Here is a 22,397-nt window from a genome sequence, read left to right as displayed (position 1 = left end):
TCTCGAAGAAGTCAACCAGGTTTAAGAGGCAGGATCTGCCTTTTACAAAACCGAACTGGGTGGGATCAAGGGTCTGCAGATCCCCAATGTCGCCATTTATGAGTTTCATGATGATTCTTTCCATAGCCTTACAGACCAGGCTGGTCAAACTTATGGGGCGGTAGTTACCAGGGTCAGTAGAATTTCCCCCTTTGTGGAGTGGGACCACTGTTGCTGTGCGCCAGTGTTCAGGTACATATCCTGTAGTGAGGCTAAGATTGAATAGCGTTCTTAGGGGCGGGTTTAGTTCATCTTGAAGTTCACGTAACACGCAACCGGGGATACCATCGGGTCCCATAGATGCTGTGTTGTTTGCCTTGTTGAGTGCTGATTTCACCTGTATGTCTGTGATGACAGGTAGGTTACATTCAGCAGGGATAATTACTTCATCTTTAGGGGGTGAGGGAGGGGAGAAATTTGCACTGAACCTATCTGCCAGAATATTGGCAATGTCGGTAGGGTCAGTGAATTTTTTGTCATTGTGTACTAACTCAGAGCATATCTGAGAATTTCCTCCCAAGGTTCTGACATAATTGAAGAAGGCCTTGTGATTGTCTTTGGTATCCTTGGCAATCTTTTTCTCAAAGTTTGCTTTAGATGTTTTTATGAGAGAACGTAGTTTTTTACTTGTGCTGATCAGGGAAGCCTTTCCCTTGTGGGATTTGGCTTTGTCCTGCAGTAGCTTCCTTCTTTTGTTGTACAGTTTGTTTATAGCCGGGTTCCACCAAACCGGGCGTTTTCCCTTGGTGGAGAGGGTCTTGGTTTTAGTTGGGATTGCTTGATCCATGCATTCTTGGAGATGTCCGTAGAAGGCTTTTGTGAGGGATTCAGCATTTTGGGATGTGGTTTCCATTAACCCAGTAGGCTTAAAGGATATCATTTCTGACTTTAGGAGCGCAAAGTCAGCTTTTGAAAAGTTTTTCACTGTAGTCTTTTGTTCTGGGGGTAGGGGTGGGATATGTACATCCAACGTGATCAGTTTATGATCAGATCTTACTAGTGAGGGGTTTATATCCGGTGCGGAGCATTTGGACCCCATGTTTGTGATAATCAGGTCAAGTATATTATCTCTCCTCGTAGGAGAAGTGACCAGTTGCTCCATAGCATTTGAGTTTATGAATTCCAGGAATCTTTGGGCTAGGGTGTTAGGGCTAGAACAGTGGGCCCAGTCTATGTTGGGGTAGTTGAAGTCACCCAATATGATGGTGTTTGGTGTGACATTCATATCCTCCAGTGTTTTCAGGAATGCTTGATGGGATTCCTGGGATTGGGAGGGTGTTCTATAACATGCGACCAGTTGTATGGCAGTTTTGCCTATGGTGAGTAAAACTTGTATGGTTTCTGATGCTTCATGGGTAGCCACCAATCGAGAGGTGTAGGTGTCCTTTATGAAAATGGACACTCCTCCTCCCTTTGTGGTTCGGCCTGAAACTTGAGGCCGAAACGCATGATATGAGGTATAGCCTGGTAGCGCTGGAGTGCTCTTAGGAGCCTTGAACCAGGTTTCAGTTACTGCACAGACATCGATGTTCTCCATACTGAGAAGTGCTTCGAGTGCCTGCATCTTGAGATTTAGACTTCTGGCGTTGAGCAGCATTACCCTTAATTTTTTTCCATTTTTGTTTTTTATGGAGGTTGATTTGTCCTTTGAGCATTGCCTAAAAAAGGCACTATGGGGGTGGCAAGAGCCTTGGCCAGTATCCGGAAGCCCAGTGGTGACAGGTGCAAGCCATCCCTTATGAAGCAACGTGGCTTGTCCAGCATGTCATCCCAGGCTGACAGACATTGGATCCCCCTAGAATGACACCAGTGATTAAGCCAATTGTTAAAACTGATCATTTTGTCTTTGTACTGTGGCATCATTCTTGGTGAGGGCAGGATGCTGCTCAGGGTCAGGGTCATACCAGTCTGGGCTACATAATCGGAGAGCTCCTCAATGTCTCTTTTCATGTAGTCCAGGGAGGTACGTCTTAGGTCATTCACACCCGCATGGACAATGACTGAATCATACTTGTACTTGCTTTGGAGTGACCTGAGTGCGTGTGTAATGTGGCGGATCCTAGCTCCCGATAGGCAGCTCATCGTTACCCTCTCCTTATTCAGCCTGGTAAGTGGAACGTCGGTGTGTCTGACTATAGAGTCACCTATTACTAATGTCTCTGGCATAGTGTTTTGCCTTAGGGGCTGTGATTGTGTGACACACCTGTTGCTTGAGGTATGTGTTGTAGGTGTTGCTTTGTGGGGTGTATTTCTGGGTGTCTGCTTTGGAGGCCTCTGTTGTTTTGGTAAGTTTTTTATAAGAGCCTCCGAGTATGTCTTTGAGTTCTTATGTGTTTGGTTTGCAGTAGTGGTGGTTTTATGTGTGACTGGTTTTGCTTTGGGTGTGGGTACCATCTCCTCCTGTCTGGTCTTGCCAGTCCTGAGTTGAGAGAGTTCAGCCTCCAGTCTGGCTATATAGTTGCATCTCTCACAAGTATATGTGTTAGTAGGAAGGAGGAGAGGGTTGTCTGTGTACATGAGACAATTGTAACATTGTCTTAAGATTCCCAGATTAACCAGCTGAACAAGAGAGGATGCTAGTGGTCCACCACTCGACATACTAGAATATTATAAGGAGTGTTGTGCCTTTAAGGGAAGTGGGTATTCACAGGGGGTAGTGGATGCCTGTAGTGCTTACTTTAGGGTAAGAGTGCTTGTTTTATTATGAGTGCTTGCTAAGGATAGAAGTTCCGAAAACAAGTGCTAATATATACAGCTAAATAGACCGAGTAGAGCTTCTAAGGGAAAAATTGAAGAGCAGACTTGGCGGAGCCACATTCTACATTGCACACTTCATAAATTAGGCCATCACATCCAAGACCAGGGAGGTCATAGCTCTGGTGTACTCTACCCTTATCAGATCAGTAATTGAGTACAATGCTCCATTCTGTCTGTACCTCACCAGGCACCTGCAGCAACTGGAGAAAACACAGAGGTTTGCAATAGGGAAAATTCAGTGCCTCCAAAACATGATATACATGGAAAGAGTGAAAGACCTGTCACTGTAGTCAGTATCATGCAGGCTGCTGCGAAGTGAACTATGCCTGGCCTATAGAGCAGTCTCAGACCCTGCCCTACTGGAAATGCTGGACATCTACAAATTAAATGGGATAAGAATAACTTGATCCAGGGATCTCAACCTAGCCTGTGACATAAACAGAACATGCTGGGGAGACATATATATCTCCCAGTGATTATCACTCCTCTATAATAGGCTCCCACTGCATATGAAGCAGTGCTCCTCAATGACCCATTTCAAGTGCAACCTTGACAACTGAATGGGCGATTGTAAATTTACCTCTGGGGTGGCACCTATGTGCCTCATGGACAGGGCCAGTCAGTGCTGATCACAAAATTACTATGCTAACAATGACCAGCTAACTATGCTCAATAAGAGTACTTCTGTGTTTACATGGCTAGGCTTGTAAATGCACTAAGGCCATTAGGCTAGTAACCTCCTATGAAACTACGAAGCTATGAACCTATTCAGGCCTCCCATCATCTTATCTCCAACAGGTCCTGCTGATGTTATCTACTATAAGTTGACCTGTAGTCATGTAAAAGTCAGATTTATGCCATGGTGCTTGCGTAAAGTACTGAGTTCTGTAATCTGTGTACTTTGATAGGTAGGGGTTCTATTCTCAGGGTCTATATTATCAGGTCAAAGTCTGAAAACTTCGAATCTCATATGATTGCCTCCATATGAGCAAAGTTTTCAAACAATGAACTTAAAATATAAACAAACTAAAAACAAAAAAAAACCTACCTGAATGCCCTATGCAGGGAGGGAAGCACCCCTGCACTCCCTACACCCCCCACTACTTAAATATACCAACTCCGAGATCGCACTACAGTGAAGTGAAGGGAAATATTCCCTATGGCAATTTCCTTTGAAACGTTCGATGTTGATCATATGAGATTCAAAGTTTTCAAACTTTGAACTTATACTATAAACCCTATTCTCATTGCAGTCAAATATGTACATGTGTGTTTGTGCTTTTTCTTGACATTACAGAGATCCCTTTACACCAGCATGTGGGACATTGTTATTACCATATACTCCTCAACAGACACTGCTGAAGTAAATAAACAAATATAAATAAACAAAGTTATATTCACATACTGTCAGATAAAACACACATGCACACACACACACACACACACACACACACACACACACACACACACACACACACACACATATATATATATATATATATATATATATATATAGCCCTATAGCATCTCGTTTTGGGGACAATTCTGGAAAAGTATTTATTAGAAAAGGGGATGAAAGATTAATTAAAAATGTTTTATTGTATAAAGAAACTGAATTTATATTGAAGTTTGATACACTAACACCAAGAGGTTTGAATAGAGAAGTTAACTGGAGAAGTTTGCTTTAAAATTTTAAAATGTTTATTTAATTGATTGATTAATTAATCAAATGACTGTTGGTGGTGTATAAATAGGGGAATGTGTTTTTTGTAATTTTGTACTTTTTGAAGGCTGTAGTGGCCAAGGCACTAAGACAAGACAAGTAATAAATTTTATTGTGGAACTGAATCTGTTGTCATTTTTGGATTATTTTGCTGGATTTTCTGTTGGTTGGGATAGAAGTGTGTTTTTTACCGAGACGGTGGAGGCAATGTTATACAATGGGAAATTAACTGACATTCTCAAAGCAGTGGCATTAGGCTGATTTTTAATGTTTTTTAAAGTATTTTATGAAGTCTAATTGTGACAATATGCATCTGATGTCCTGAGGTATTCTCTTCCAATATTTAGGTCTACGTTTTGAGCATGACCTTTCAGTGGATACCAAAGTATAGGGTGACCTAATGGGAAGACTGGCATCAGTTTTTCTGAGGGAGTAGGAGCTGCTCATGAATTGGAGCCACTGTCTAAGTGGAGGACTGTAACCTTCATACAATAGTTTAATGGTTACCATATTAAGTAGGAAGGAGGCTTTGTCTAATAATAGGAGCCAGATTTGTTGAGGATAATACATGTGGGGAGCTTAGGTGAATAAATTCTAATATCTTATTTCCAGTCTTCTGGAGAACTGTGTGTTCTAAGGGGAGTGTAATAGTATAAGAGGTAGGAAATATTTCAGCCCAGGGAGTAACACATTAATGTTAATGGCAACGACATGCCTAACTTATTTTGTCAGCAAGTTGGAGATTTTCTAGTCTATGAGAACTGTGTGATTAGATTTTGTGATTGAGTATGTACATGAAGGAGAAAGGAAAGTGATTGGTCTAATAGGTAGCCAAAGTACTTGTGTAACGGTCATAAATGTGAAGTAGCTTACTATGATGAGGTGCCTGCTGGTTAGAAATATCATGTACATTGATTTTTTTTTGTATTTAAGGTTATCTTATTAGAGCACATCCAGTTTCAGGGTTAATTTCAGTTTGACAAAGTGATGCCCTAGAAGTGAAAGTATCACCTGTGATGGATGATATTTAGATCTGTTATATCCCACTGGAGATTGTTAATGAATGATAACAACAGGAGTAGTGCAAGAACTGATCACTGAGGAATACTAGCAGAAGAAGGCAAAGACTTGATATCACTAGTGTCAAAATACATTGAGACGGAACTCTATGATCAAAAAAATAAAATGTTCCTTTGAGTTCTATGAACATTGCTCCAGTGACCTTGTTCAATGTTGTTAAATAGTGTTGGTAAGCAGGTGTAATGCCATAACCATATTGCTTGCCAGTAAGAATGTCATACTGGGAAATGTAGTACAGAATTTGAATGTATAATATCTTTTCAAAGAGTTTAGCTAAAGGATCTGTGTTGGCTATTGCCTATAATCATGTGCTGTTTTTGTGGTAACCGGTTTTGCCAATATTGTTATGATTAATTTTTTGAATAGGCAGAAACCATCCTGTTGCAAAGAGAGGGGTTAAGTATATGAGTTAGTGGTCCTTGCCAAATGCTGCCTTCCTAACTGAAGTAGTAGATGGTGAATATTTTAAAAGTGTGATGTTAAATTAGAAGGGACGTCTATGGTATCTATACAGTGATTCCATAGTTGTGATCATAGTAATCTGGTAGAATGATAACAGGATGTGCTGCACTGGGCATCTTATATTATGTTTTATACCCTATCTGGCTTGAAAGGAAGTGGTGTAAGGAATATTTTTGACATTAAACATACTGGTGACAAATAATTGTTTAACTGTGCTCCAAATTTGTTTTAGGCTGTGCATTTCTGATTTTTCTACAGTAGTTGGTTTTAACTGAATTAGTACATAAAAATATGTGGATTTTCTTAGAGTAAGGAAGTTTTGGTGATTTGATTGTTTGGTTCTATCTATCTATCTATCTATCTATCTATCTATCTATCTATCTATCTATCTATCGACCTATCTATCTATCTATATATCTATCTATTTATCAAACTACTTATGTATCTATTTTTCTGTCTATAGACAGAAGATAGCTACAGATATAGATAGAGAGATACAAAAAAAATCAGTCTTGAATCTGCTAAGCTATAGATGGATAGTTGATGTGAAAAATTGTATGTGATCTTCCTTTTTAATTTCTCCAAATCTTTTGGGTTTCTAATACCATGATGGGAATGGACGCCATTCCTAAGTCAAAGTACAATTAAAGTTAATGAAATTAGTATTGTTTCACTCTTTGATGTCAGCCAAAAGTGCTCTTCCCAGCACCCAGAACTTGCCCAGTAATGACTCCTTCTGAAGTTCGTATGGAGTTTCATGTATTGGTAACAATTCTAAATATGATTGTAGACTCTTTTTTATAAGACCTGTTGCTCCTACTACTATTGTAACTATCTAGGTATCCTTCTTCCACATTGCTGTCATTTCTGCTTGCAAATCCTGATGTGTTATAACTTTGTGTCTCTCTGTAAGCAGGACACTGTAGTTACTGGGTGTGGTGATTTCAATGATCAATGCTATTTTTGTCTTCTTTTCTTAGACCACTATATCCCTTTTTCTAGCACCTATCTTTTGAACTGTTGATAATGGATGATTCCATGTGATGTAGACTTCATCATTTTCTATGATGCTTTGTGACTCACGTTTCCAGTGTTTTTCAGCCACCTCAGTATCATAATGTTTACACAATCTCCAGGGACAACAGTCTTGCCACATTATTACGCCTTTCAGTATACAGTCTTTCTGCCATTAGTATGTTACAAAAAGCATTTTGGTTTCACAGACCTACATTTGTCTGTTTCTCCCCTTAACCATTCCTGCATTCATTCCTGATCAACATGAGGTTCTTCCAGAAGTTTTCTATACTTGCAACTATATTTATGCATTTTCCACATTTCTTGCCTTTCTTCTGGTCCTTCACCTTATATTCTTTCTTTTGTTTTTGGCACATTCAGTTGCTGCTTGATTTTTATCTACTTCTGGTTTGATTTCCATTCCTGCTTGACACTGGTATGCTTCTGCTAGTTTAAGCAGAGAAGTCATCTTAAATTTATTCTTCTGATGTTTCAGCACTTTCACTATGTTTGGGTCTTGAGGTCAGCAGTTAGTGTGGAGTCTCATGATTGCAGATCTATACATGCAATCACTTTCAAGGAGGCCCATTCCTCCTTCAGAATGGGGAATATATAATCTTGGTATGCACTTATTTTTATAGATCATTTGGTGAGCATGAAGCATCCTTCTTGTTTTAATATCTAATCCATCCAACATGTTTTGGAGACAATCAGTCACTCCAGAACTGTAAGTTAGGACAAAAGAGCAAATTGGATTATAGCTTGAATTTTGTTTCTAGATGTCAACGTTGTTTTCAGGACTGATTTAAGTCTTCTAAAGTATTCCTTACTAAGTTTTATTTGCATTTGTTCATGCTTTATTGCTGATCCTTCATCAGTTCCCAAGTGTTTATACACTCCCTCTTGCTCAAGTTCTTTTATATCACATTCTTTGTCCCAAACTGATTTTTTCCTGGTACTGCAGTTTTCGTGCTTTAAAGGTTGCTTTTACACATTTATCAAGACCAAATGACATTCTAATATCATCTGAAAAAGTTTTGACAACCTGCAGCTGTGCTTTCAGTTCCTCGTCTGATAGGCTATACAGTTTTAAATCATCAACAAAGAGAAGATGAGAAGTCTTTATACTTTCCTGTTTTCTAGGAGCCATATTATACCCATGGCCTAAGCTGTTAATGGGTTAATGGGTTGAGGGCAAGGGAGAATGGCAATGGTGACAGAGAGTCACCCTGGAATATCCCCTTTGAATTTTTATCCCTGGGATAATAATTTGTCCTTTATCATGGCTTAATTGCAAACGGGTCTGTCACTGTTTCATGGTCACTGTACTGTAGTCAATCAGTGCAGGGCATATCTTATACATTTTTAAGCACTCTTTTATCCATGAATGTGGGATACTATCAAATGCTATTTTGTAGTCAAGCCATGCCATACTTAGATTCTTTCCCTTTTTACAGTTCTCCACTATCACTTTATTTAACAACAAATGATCTTTGTTCCATATGACTTTCTTTTATTGCCCTTTTGTTCTACTGCCATAATTGAGTATTCATCTAAATAACTATAAACTCTGTCGGCATCAATTCCCATGTATAGTTTATACATTGTCAGAAGGCAAGTTATTGGTCTATAATTTTTGGAGTAGCTTGCAAGTTCATTCTTAAGTAGGAGTATTGTTTTACCTGTTGTTAGACAGGTTGGTGTCTGTTTGGGGTGTGCATATAAATAGTTCTTACTCATGGCTAAATCTTTGTGCAAAGATGTTAATACTTTTAACCAAAATTTAGGTACTGTATCTGGGCCTTGGGTTTTCCAGTTAGAGGCTTTTCTTAACTTTGTTTCAATCACTCTGGCTGTTACTTCATCCCATTTCATATCCTGTACCCTTAAACTTTTTATTCTTTCTGTTACTTCTTTTATCCATTTAGCATCTTTGTTGTGTTCCACAGGAGCTTCATAGATACTTCTCCAAAATGCATCTATTTCTTCTTTTTTTGGTGGTCTTTCAATGCCTTTTACCTTACTTCCCAATTCTCTCTAAAAATGTTTTGGGTCATCAATAAATTGCTTATTTTGTACTTTTCCTTTATATTTATCTGTGTATCTTCTAAGTTCCTCTGCCTGTGCTGAAATTTTTAGTTTGTTTTTTTGCTATAGTGCATGATAGATCCTGGTCTGTTCTAATACTGCACATCGCTTTTATCACATCTATCTTAGTATTTTTGTTTATCTAGTCCCTCTTCTATAGTCTTCCAACAGTGACACTTCTTGTCTTAATTGCTTTATAGTTTTCTCAATCTGATACTTCTATGACGGAGTTTGATTTATCCCCTTCCTTTCCCTCACTACCCTGTGATCTTGTGGTAAAACATTATCAGTTATTAATTTAGCTGCACAGTAATATATCCTGTTTTCTTCTGTTATATTGCATGGAACTCTATGGACACTCCTAACTACTGTGTTCATTTATTTTATCAGACTTCTGATTTTTGGGGTTTTATTGACCTTCTGCAGTCTATTTCTTTTGTTGATCTTAATATATCTATCTATGCCTATTAAAGCAAGCAACTCTTCTCTTAGCTCGTTTTCTTCCAAACTGAGGGCACACCCCTTGTTTTCAATTTCCTGTGAGCATTCTATAGAAAGTTCTATAGCATCCTCCTGTGGCACCTTCTCTTCAGTTTCACACTGTGCCATCCATTGCTATGCCATATGGGAATTCTCTGGCCTATCACTTCTCAACATTGACTGCAACAGAGTTTCCACAGTTTCCTGTTCCTTCACTTGCTGTCTAGCTTCAAGTGGATGTTTATTCTGGTTTCCTGTGGAAGGCTCCAAAATATCTTGATATAGTACCTGACCAATTGCTTCCTGATCCACTGGTTTCCCCTTAATTTGGATAAACATTGCTCTATCCTATTGTGGCACTTTCGGCATCAGATTTTCTACACTGAATCCTTCACTTTGCAGGTGCTTCATAACCTCAATTTCTATTTCTTTAACTTCTCCATTACTAATCTTCTTTTCCACTTTTCCTCTTTGTCTTCTTATCTTTTGTATTGTAAAGTTTACCATATCCGAATTCCTTTGCCTGTATTTCTCTTCAAATATCTATGGTGCTGCTCTTTTTGTATTGATTAGTTTTGCTTTTTCCTTTGCATAAATATTACACCATATTAAATCTCTTTTTCTTTCCCATGTCTGTATTTCTTCTTCAGATGTCTCCTGATCTTCCTATTTCTCCTTACTTTGGGGACTCACTCCATCATGCTGTGATGTAATCTGTGTTAGACCTTCTACATTAAATCCTTCACTTTGCAGGCATTCCATAACTTCAACCTTTTTTTTTAACTTCTACTTTACTAGTCTTCTTTTCTACATTCTATCTTTGTGATATTATTTTTTTTATTTTGAAATTTTCCATATCTGGATGCCTTTGCCTGTATTTCTCTTCAAATATCTTTGGGGCTGCCTTCTTTATATTGAATAATTTGGTTTGCTCCTTTGCATAAATATTGCACCATATGAAATCTCTCTTTCTTTCCCATGTCCATATTTATTTTGTATACTTTTCAAAAATATCTAGGTTTTGTTGTTTACATTTTCTTACTTCCTCAGATGCTTCTTTTTCCAAGCACATCAAAGTCTCTTGCTCTATATACTGGTTTTTAAAAGTCTGTTGCATTAATGAATGCAAATTCTCATTTGAAGCTTCAGACAGTTTTTCCTGTGGAATTATTTTTCTTTCCTCTAATTTATCTGTTAATCTTTTTGTATAGCCTCTGCCTGGGGAATTCTGGACTTTTTGCATAATAGTAAGAATAAATAATTTCTATCTTATCCTCAATAGTCCACTCTATCATCTTTATGGCTCTTCTTTGGCCTATCAGCTGTGATTTTTGTGGTATGTTACTTCCTTCTACAACAGGGGGCCACCCCCGCCAGGACCTGGCCTGGACCATTTTAGGAATGTTTACATATATTGGGATTCTACACTGTAATTTTTTCCATTCCTGGCACCAGTACACCTACCAAGATTGGGCACTTATTTATCCTGGATCTTGTGCACCCAGCTATCTTTTTTTTGTTTTTGACTTACTTCTGTCCATGATATATGCTATAAAAATATAGTCTATATGTCAGTGTTGCCTTGGTGAGATTTTGTGAAAAACAGGGTCCACCTCATGAAGGTACTCACCAAGACTTAAGAATGAATTCAATTTCAGCACTACTACTCTCCTTTGCTTGCTGACTTTTCATCTCAACATTCAGACCCCTTCTGATCTTCTATAAGCATACAGACATGCCTGGCCTGATCTGACAGAGATGGCACTGTATCAAATTAAAAGCATTCCCCAGGATTTAATAAACTCTGTGTAGGCACAGTGTAGAGTCTACATGGAATGTATCCATGTACACTGCCACGGTTCCCCCTCGGCAGCTCGTCATGCATATTAGCGATGGTGCACTGCTGAGGGAGAGCCAAAGAACATGGATATTGAATCAGTGTAGGGAGAGGTGTAGCTGCTACTTGTGGCTGTAGATGAGTGTGAGGCTCCCTGTAATGCTCCCTGCCACTGTTGTAATGTTGTGAAGTGTGTCAACTGTCTAATAAGTGTATGATGTGTTATTTTTTTATTTTTTTTACTGTTTTTATATATTTTTTTGTTTAACTGCATGTTTGCATGGCACAGAGTAAAGCAATGCCAAGCTGTGCTTGCATATAGACAGCTGACACCTGGCAGACATCTAAAAACAGCAATGGGATGTAATTAATTATCATAATTAAATATATTTTTTCATTGATGTTTGTGTAGCGTGGTGCACAGCAGATCCAAGTGGAGCTCATACATGCATGGCAGACACCTGCCGGACATCTAAAAATAGAAACCAGATATAATTATTTATTTATTTATAGGTGTGTTTAAGCATGTTTGCGCTGTGTGGTGCTCAACAGTGCTAACAGGTAGTCTAGCAGTATATGTGAAGGTATACTAGTTTTTATAACATCCAACTAGCTACGTGGCCAGAGTTATGGTCTTATGTGTTCTAGGTCCTGGGTTAGAGTCCATAACAGGCAGAATATGGCTGTAAATGAATGTACTATTTTTCTTTAATTTCATTACAGTGTTGTGAATTTTGACACTGCTGCACTCTGTTAAGCACTGCTGAATCATGTTAAGCAGTGCATAAACATGCTAATGGCTACCAATGTATACGTGATGCTAAGCCTCGCTAAAACCAAGATTTTGCTAGTTTTCATGCTGCTTGGCTTCGCTTAGCTGGTTTGCATTCTGCTAAGCAATGTAGCACATTTTTGAATGCTGCTGAATGATGTGTAAGGGTGGGAAAACAGCCTATATTAAGCTCAATAGGCAGAAAGTCTGCAACAGTCATTGACATTCTTTGAGCTGTTGCTATGGCTGGCAGTATTGGTGAAGTTGTGTGCTTTTAGGTGAAGCCGTGGAGCATTTAGTAGTCCAGGGTCATGGTCAGGCTCCTTATTAAAACCATGAACCCCGGCTGATGCAGGACAGATTCCAGGACTCAGAGTACAAGACGGAGGCATGGGAAATTTGACCAGGGAACTCACCAGTGTTACTGGTATCCCCCCACAGGTGAGCAGTGTCTTCAACATTTTGACAACCTGAAAAGGAGGAATAGGAGAACCTGAGACACCTGGGTCCAGGAAGCTCGAACTGGGAATGCTCCACAAATATGTAAGCATGTCTTCCTCTGTCTAACCAATATGCAAGCTGAAGGTCTGCAAAACAGGTATGCAAAATGGTGTGCTTCTCTCCAACAGCTGAAGCTGAGAGGGCTCGTAATGTTGAGTCCCATGCCTGGCACCTGGCCAGGTTATGTCATGAGCATGGTACGTATGGATTTAGTATGCCAACTGTACAATAAGCAAGAAAGGGTAAAGCATTTATTGCAATAAAGTATATACAAACAAAACACTGTACTGCAATAAATAGGTATATAGAACTGTTGTGCAATAAATGTGTAATTAGAGATGTATAGCTGTAGTGCAATAAATTAACAATAAGAACTGTATATCAATAAAGCATCTGCAATACAAAGCATCTGCAATACCATTAACAGTAAGCAAAATGCTGTTCAGCAGGATTGAGTTTTGTCAAAACCATTGCAGTAGAGCTGTATGCTTTGATTGTCAATGGTAAGGTTGTTGCAGTCAAGTGTGACACTGTAATAGCTGTAGCCAGCAAATCTAATGGTCTGGAAACTGTATTGCTCAACCCATAGTAGTGTCCAAGGCTGTCTCCAGGCCAATATCGGCCACATATTGCTCTCTCTTCCTCAGACAGCAGGTAATAAAGGTATATGGGTGAGGTAGCCCAGTCCATGGGCAGATATTGTGTGTGGACATCATAGATATTCCACACCAATAACAATAAAATGTGTTCATTAGTATTGCTGATTCTAAAATACAGCTTTTCTCATAAATGCAATATGGTTGTATTCCATGCATGTGTGTTCTACTGTCATTGCAGTCTACTATAACAATGTAATAGTATAAGAATGCCACAGGAATGTCCTGTAACTTGCATTGCTCAGTTCATAGTATAGTTCCAGGTGATCTCCAGGCAAGTATCAGTCACTCAAAAGTCAGCAGTGACTAGGTAGATTAATCTGTTAAATGCTTTTTATGCAGTACATTTTGCCACATACAGTCCTAGGTTCGAATCCAGTGGTATATAGCACTAAATTTTCAGTATCAGTCATGTAATGCTCACATTTTCTCTCTCACCAGGAACACAACAAATATATGGGTGAGATGGCCCATATTATGAGCAGACAGTGTGTTTAGATTTCACAGAATTTTAACATCAATACTATGAATGTGTTCATCAGCATTGTTAAGTCATAAATAAAGCTGTGTAATCCCAGTATGGCTGTATCCCTTGCATGTCTGTACTAAGTTACTGCAGTCAATTATTATATTATTTGCAGATGTCCCTGGTAGTCACAGCTATTGGGCTTTACTCCCATGCCTGCCAGCTAAGGCATGACACCTGTCTAGTTTACTTTCTGCACAGAAACATGCCTCTGAAGTGTCACAATTTCTCATAATGTAATTAAAACTGCCTAATCTGTCTGTCACATGATTAGCAGATAAATTAATAGTTGGAATGCAATGTATTACCAGATCTGTTTACAGAACACCTGGGTAGTTATGTAAGCCTACATTATGTGAAACTGTTTTGTGTATTGGTGTACCTGCATTTTTTACTGCTTGGCCCATACTCACCTGTGCTAACAGCTTGAGAGGTATGTACGTGCTACATCAGTTATAGGAGAATTGTAGTTACTGTACTCAAACCTACACACCTATAGAGTATATACTTCAGTGTATTGAGGGATATAGGCTACAATGTCAGTAATGGAATTTTTCTCTTTCTCCCCACCCCTTATCTTCATTCATTTATTCCTGTTATTTGTTTGTTATGATTTTATATTAACATAATTTGTTACACTAACTATATTTTGGAAAAATGTGTTTCATTATTGATATGTTTTATTATGATTTAATAATAACATATTTTGTTAAATTAACTGTATATTGGAAAATGTGGTTGGTTATTGTTATGTTTCATTATGATGAAATATTAAAATGTTTGTTAAACTAACTGTTATGTTGGCTCTATGGTTTACTTTTTACTGGCATGCTGTTACCATACTAACTGTTATATTACTTAATGTTGTGTTGCATGTTATACATTAATATGTATTTGGATAAATATATAGTATATAATGTTCAGTTCTGTTAATACTAACATTGGTTTGGTTATTACTAACCGTAACGTATTGCTATACTTCATATCTCAGAGCACGTCAAAGTAGGCCAGTTCTGGCTGATCCCCTTACCTTGCCTCAATCGGCTGTGACACCGGGTCCCAGCACATCTGGGACCCGATGGTGCTCCCTCTGCTGCCTCTGCACTACCTGTGGCATTGGGTAGTACTGCCCTAGGGGACAGGGTCCAGCCCCCCTCTGGGAGCAGAGGCAGAAGGGGGTTGTTACCCATGTGGAGCTGCTGATCCTGGTATGCAGGACAGTCCACCATGGCTATGACTGCCACCTGAGCTGGATTGAGGGCATGCTGGCCACCCTGGTGGGGCAGCCTTGCCCTGGTTCCCATCCTCCAGAACAGCCATCCTCAGGACAATGATGGAGCAGTATCAACAGTCCCATGGGTGGGGACGTGAGTCACACTGCTGCCATCTGGAGGCATGTGGGATTCGGATTCCACAATACCCTCCCTATCCAAGGTGTTCACCCCCTCACATGTCACAGACCGCCCTTGTCTGCTGTCTTTTCTGTCTTGTCTGTTTGCAAATGCATTATCACCTACCCAACTTACCTTCCCCACACGTACCCATGTCCCTTCCCCAACATTCAACTCTCACCTTAAAAAAAGAAATAGGCACCTGTCCCAAAAAAAAAAAAATATATATATATATATATATATATATATATATATATATATATATATGTATATTGTCCCATACATAGCTCTTCATTTCACACATGTATCCACTGGACACATGTAATTCTTTCCAATTGGCTTGACAACACAGTTATGTTGTCCTCACTCCTCTCTCGGGTTTGAAAATCCAAATTCATCTACAAACTCTGCCAAAGTGCACCGTTGTTGCTGTACATGAATGGATAGCTATGGTTCTTTCCTACAACTTTCCTGCCTATCCCTCCCTGCCTTTCAATATGTTTTTCCCTCTGCTTGCCCCCATTTCATCACTTTCCTATCTTCCCTTTTTTCTTTTCTTTATATTTTTTAGCGAGGAGCTGCATGATACCCTGTGTCACGCAGCTTTGCTAAGCTCAGCTAAATAGAGCTATAATGATTATATGTGCTTCTAACAGTGCAAAACACATGTACAAAATAAACACCTCTGTCATGTTTCAAACCCAAGCCCATCACACCTGCAGAACACTGCATTAAGCTGCCACACTACACACTCTTAATTAAAACAGGTGGTTTAGACAAAACATAGTAATTGCCAATTAGAGTCATTAGGCATGTTTCAGCGGAGCTGTGCACTGTGCTGCACTCTGCAAACTGGAATAAAAATTAATGGAAAAAATGGGAGTGTACCTTGGACTCTGGTGCAATAGTACACAACAAGACAGCCAAAGACATGATAATGGATGTAACTGAGGCCTGTGATAGCAGGTACATGTGCCCTTTTATTAGTAACATGTAGAAAGTCATCTGCTAAGATGTTCATGGCAAAATGCATATTCAGCTGGGACTGTGGTACAGGAATACATCCATATAAAGCCATGCACATACTGAAGGATGTAGTAAATGTATGTCACAGTCTGTATGTGTGCACATATATCTTGCAGATACACCCAATGTAGCAGTGACACAGTAGCTCAGTCTGTTAAATGCCTTGCGTACAGTACATTTTGACACACACAGTCCGGGGTTCAAATCCAGTGTTGTATTGCATTTCAATTACATTTTTGTTAAGACAGCAATTAATGAATGACTCATGCAGTCATTATCCACACAAAGCATTGCAAAGTAAATAACCGCTTTTCACTGCTGGAAGTCACAGGTCTGCATGTAGGACCAGACATCACATATCCATATAGCATTACTATATGTCACCTAGTACTCTGTTATTGTTATAGTTGCCTAATATACATACCTTAAAACACATGCCATACTTGGAGTGTCAGGGGTACTCTCACCCTGGCTCTGCCTCTACAAGAAGGCTGACACAGCTGACACACATACACCTACAGCTTGTTTTCTTCCAACGTGTTCACACTCACTGCCTGTGTCTATTACCTGCAGCAGCTGCAGCCTATGGTACACACAGCTTTCAGCTACAGACCTAACTTTTGCAACAATGTAGTCTCCTCACCCCCAGTAATGTCCATCTCACCAACTAAGAAATGGGCCCTGCTCTACATGAAGGCCTTATATATTGCACAGCGGTTGCATGTCTTTGGCTAATGATACTGCAACTCAGATGTTTTGACTGCAATTGGCATATCAGAGTCATAGACTGGTTTAGAGGCAATCACCTGCTAATGAGCAGCATGTTAAAATGTAAGTAGCTGGCTATGGGCAAACATTCTGTATGTGACTTCCCTCACGCAGAGCATACCTTTGTTACACAGTAGTAGTAGCACATTTCAGCAGAGGAGTACTGCACTCCATCAGGTATGTAACTGTTTTTGTATATAACAGGATGCAGATGGAAGGATATAGGTATGGGGATGGAGAGTACAGCAGTAAGCCTGTCTTAGACCTGTGGTAATGACATGTCATTGATATCCTACTGTAAAGTGAAAATCAAACCAAAGGCTGTAAATGGAATGAAGGAGCGAACACAATTCTTTAGTATTTTCGTTCAAATTTATTCTTCATGAATTTCTTCAGAAAAAATGTTAACCTCTTAAACTCACCTCTTATAAGTTACATCACACATCACATGACTTTCATGGCACTTTGAATTAAAGGTATAAAATCATACCATAAAAATAAAAAACAAATAACTGTCTTGTTTTCCAAACAGCTTTGAATGCCAAAACATCATAAAAATATCTTAATATAAACACATCATCATATTATTGTGATTTGAATGTTATTTTAGTGCTAAAAAACACTTAATATTAATGCATTCGTTCAGAACAGGGGCTCTGTCTGCTACTAAACTGATCTGCCACAATGACTCCTTGCATTCTAAAATCAAATTGGTGTTTCCTATATAATCCACTTGTTGAACCTAATCTATGACTGAAAAGGTGAACTTTTTAAAGTTCGCACAGTGACTAACATGCCTAGCTAAAGCAGTGGTAAAGTCCTTTTTCTTAATAGCAAGTGTGTGCTCATATAGTCTACGCTTTAAACATCTAATGTTTTTTCCTATGTAGCAACTAGGACAAGAGTCACATACTGCCACATAAACTATGTTTGTACTCAAACAGGTAAATCGCCTGTGGACCCAAACAGTCCTTTTAAGATGTGTAATAAATGTACTAGATGTATTGCTTATATGCCTACATTGTTTATACTTCATGCAGGAGAAAATACCTCAAACACTATTCACATCAGATCCTAGTACTACATGCTTGTGGGAGACATTTGCCTAGCAGACATAAACACACCTTTGAAACAGACCCTTCCTAATGGTACATAAAGCACCTCAGCATATGCTATCTGTTTGGCTGGGAATCCGTCATCTCAACATACACCATCTGCCTGAGTCCCTCTTGGACTGGGGCAATATGTGCTGGTCCTGTACTGAGGGGTATACAGATGTCTCTGATTGTGATGGCTGTATGGCCATTATGCTAGTTAAGTTCACATATCATATGACCCCATAACATGATGTATACTGCTGTAACAGCCTCACTGCATACAGGACACACCAAGGCACACACATACTTTAAGTTGGCTGTATGCAGATTAGAATACTTACCCATTTACTGGTACACACTAGACATAACAGTATCTGATGCATGCAGCACAGCCCATGTTTGCTAGTACTATCAGTTTAGACCATATAATGCTTGTTGATATAAGTAAGCCTTGTGGTCAGTCATTTGGGGGAGGGTCATATCAAATGATGCAAAACCCCACCTTTGTCTACTTTACATATAGTAGATTGTCATACATATGCTATGATGGATATACATGGATATACACATGCACCATGTTGGGAGAGAGAGATTAGAACTCCTACACTTTTAATATTATACACCACAGATCACAATATTTATTACACATGCCATGGCTTAAGCTTTGCTATTACACTGTCAGGTAGTAGTCTTAAGGTGGCTGACATCAGCAGACCTTGTAGAATAGGGCACTGTGGAAGCCAGCAGCAAGTTCTGGGCCCAAAAAGTGCATAACCATTGCTTCTGGATAGGCCATGAGGGCATGTCCACTGTTTTGCAGGGGTACCACACACACACATACACACACATACACACACACACACACACACACACACACACACACACACACACACACACACACACACGCACACAAATTGGGCTGCAATGAGATTAGAACCCTTACCTATCTAGGTTTATATATTCTAGATCACAGTACTTATCACATGCAACACAGGTTAAGTCTTCTGTATATGTAATTACAGGCACAAAACTTGTGCATTACACAAACTAGGCTTGTGTTGAACAGCATCTGTGGCCTGCAGAGTGATATTGGTTTGTACTGTTATCTGCATCTAGTATCCTAGAAGTGAGATAACTAATGCTATTCTAGCTATGTGTGTACAGTTACCAGTATGGCCATATGTGGCTGCTTGCAGTTATATAGGTGATGCTGTCAGCATGGACAGTGTGTCCTGTCCATATGTGCATTGACACCATTATACTTTACACCACCTGCTCTCCTGTGTCTGTCTACTTCGTAACATCCAGCAGGCATAAGGGTCTGTAGGTAAGTGGATTATGTAGTGTTGCATCCTTAATTTGGATCATTTGAGCAACATTATGACTGTGTGATAGTGCAGTTTATTTACTATTATTAGGGTATGGCAGACAATGCAAACAACCATACAATATTTATATATAACACGGATGTATATATATGTGTGTGTGTGTATAAATGTAGCTGTGTGTGTGTATGCTATGTATATGTGTTCTGTGGTTCCCATTCACATTGCCGAAAGTACAGGTCTCTGAACTACATTTTGCCTAAACCATAACTCCGAATTTACACTTCTCCAAAATGACACTTTGCAATTGCACTGCAGTATGTATGAATAAATATACTGTTGTCACTGTAGTGCGATCTCAGAGTTAGTATATATAATTAGCAGGGGGTGTGGGGTGTGCAGATGGGCTTGCCCCCCTGCAAAAATTAGAGAAGATTAGTTAGTGTGGTTTCACTCTTTTCCATTTTGGCAAAGTGCCATTTCGGAGAAGTGTAAATTCGGAGTTATGGTCTCAGCAATGTGTGGTTCGGAGAACTGTACTTTCAGCAATGTAAATTTGAGCCATGTTCTGTACATATATGGGAGTATCTAAGTATCATTTTAATATATATATATATATATATATATATATATATATATATATATATATATATATATATATATAGCTATATATATCTATTGGACACTACATAGCGATAATTTTACTATGCATGTGAGACAGAGATACTGACAGATAGATATGTATACATATATGTCTGTAGGTATAGGCATTTATACATAATTGGTCATGTCAATGAAGGGCCAACAGAATTGCGCTCATTTTTACTAAGTGTATGGGCATGCCCAGTGGGACTGCCAGTACTTAGAATGTGACTCCAGGCCACACCTACCTGTATTCCAGTCTGGGATTTTGTATGTTACAGCTATTAACATCTACCCCTGTTTCTGCAGTACTGTCCTTCACTCAAAATGTCCACAGCATTCCCCAGCTGTTTGATGTACTAAATATGTGACTGGGGTTGGTAATGTTACACCACCAACAGACTGACAGTCTGCATACCTCTCACCTGTCCTGAGTTTCACAGAATGTCCAGAGTTCTGCCTCATATTCTTGGTCTGTTCCTCACACATTTGTGGTCTTCTGGTGCTTTATTGAATGTTGACATCAATACATTCTACTTATTACAGACCAACAATTGTGTGTCAGTCTTTATATCCATCAGAATATATGTACTACTGCAACACCTTTATTTCCAGCAAGGTTTATGTGACCAATATTTAAACTCTGTCCCTATGTTTGGACCTTTGTTCCATCACCCTGGTGTGCTGGCTACTATTTTGGAAATGTTTCATGGTTTTGTCCTGCACTGCCATACCTGCAGGTTCTATCATTTGGTACATTCATAAACACAATGACAGCCTGTGTCACATGAAAACAGTTTATGTCCTACAAACAGTACTGTCAAACAATTACATACATTTATTAGCAGTCACTATGTATGGACCTATAAAATGCAAACAGCATGATACTAATTATGTAATAGACAACTGGAAATGTTGAACAGGAATGCCTGTGGGTATAACTGTCTCAAGATACAAGTGTATTGCCATCCACCATCAAAGGTGTTCTAGGCAGATGCAACACATGTTGCAAAAAGTGTATTGTCATCCCCTTTGGTAAAAACTCTGTACCCATGAACTACCACATAGCTGGTAGTCTACTTAATGCTGAAAATGTGATAAGAGACCTTGGGACACAGGTGGACAGTAGTCCCTCCTTTGATAATCACATCCCCACAATGGTCAGGAAATCCTTCTACGTGGCTCATCTCATCACAAAAGGATTCTCATCCAGAAAAAAAGAGGTCATTGTTCCCCTCTGCTCATCACTCATTAGACCCATTATAGAGTACAACGCCCCTTTTGGTATGTACCTCACAAGACATTTACAACAACTGGAAAGACCACAGAAATACCTCACAAAGAGGATTACTGGCCTCAAACAGATGCCCTATGCAGACCGTCTCAAAAAACTACAGCTTTACTCCATCGCATATCACCTACTCAGGGGCAATCTCTGCTTAACATACAAAGCTATGTCAAACCCAGAGCTGTTGGACATGCTCCATTTAAAGAAATCCCAATCCATCCGAGCTTCACGCTCTAGGGACCTAAACCTTGTCACCACAATAAACAGAACATGCTGGAGGGATAGATTCCTGTCCCAGAGACTTCCCATACTCTGCAACAGACTACCTGTCTATGTCAAACAGAGCTCCTCATTAGCACTCTTCAAGAAAAATCTTGATTGGATGGGAAATGGAAAATTCACCCCGGGGATCACTTCTGCGGCTCTGCTCGACAGGCACACAAGAAAATAATTTTCTTGGGTGGCAAAAGCCAGAGTACATTTTTTGGCTAGGCTTATATGGGCCATAGGGCCAATAGCCTAGTACCTACCTATGAACCTATGAACCTACCTATCAGTCTTTCTGGCTTTGTCCAGATTGCTTGCACTGAGAGGTTGGAAGGTATGACATTCTGTGAAAACACCAACATACTACTACCGCACATGAAAACATGAGCAATTCCATATTAGAGTCATCAATTCCATCACGCATGCTAGCTTCCCAAGTCCACTGAGCCACACAGTTCACTAGACAAAGAGGGGTTATCATGTTAATTACATTAGGAAACTGGATGGACGCAGTGCATTAGCAAAACATGTTATCGAACATGTTATCGTAAAAGGTTCAGAACATAAGTTTAAGTTTACAGTCTTAGAGGTTATGACTATTAATGCAAGAGGGGGGGACTTTAAATCTAGGACAGAGTGTGCAGAGGTACGCTGGATA

This window comes from Protopterus annectens, chromosome 5.part0 (assembly GCF_019279795.1).
Source record: "Protopterus annectens isolate FY-2018-M chromosome 5.part0, PAN1.0, whole genome shotgun sequence".
Lineage (NCBI taxonomy): Eukaryota > Metazoa > Chordata > Ceratodontiformes > Protopteridae > Protopterus > Protopterus annectens.
Note: the sequence above shows the minus strand (reverse complement) of the source record.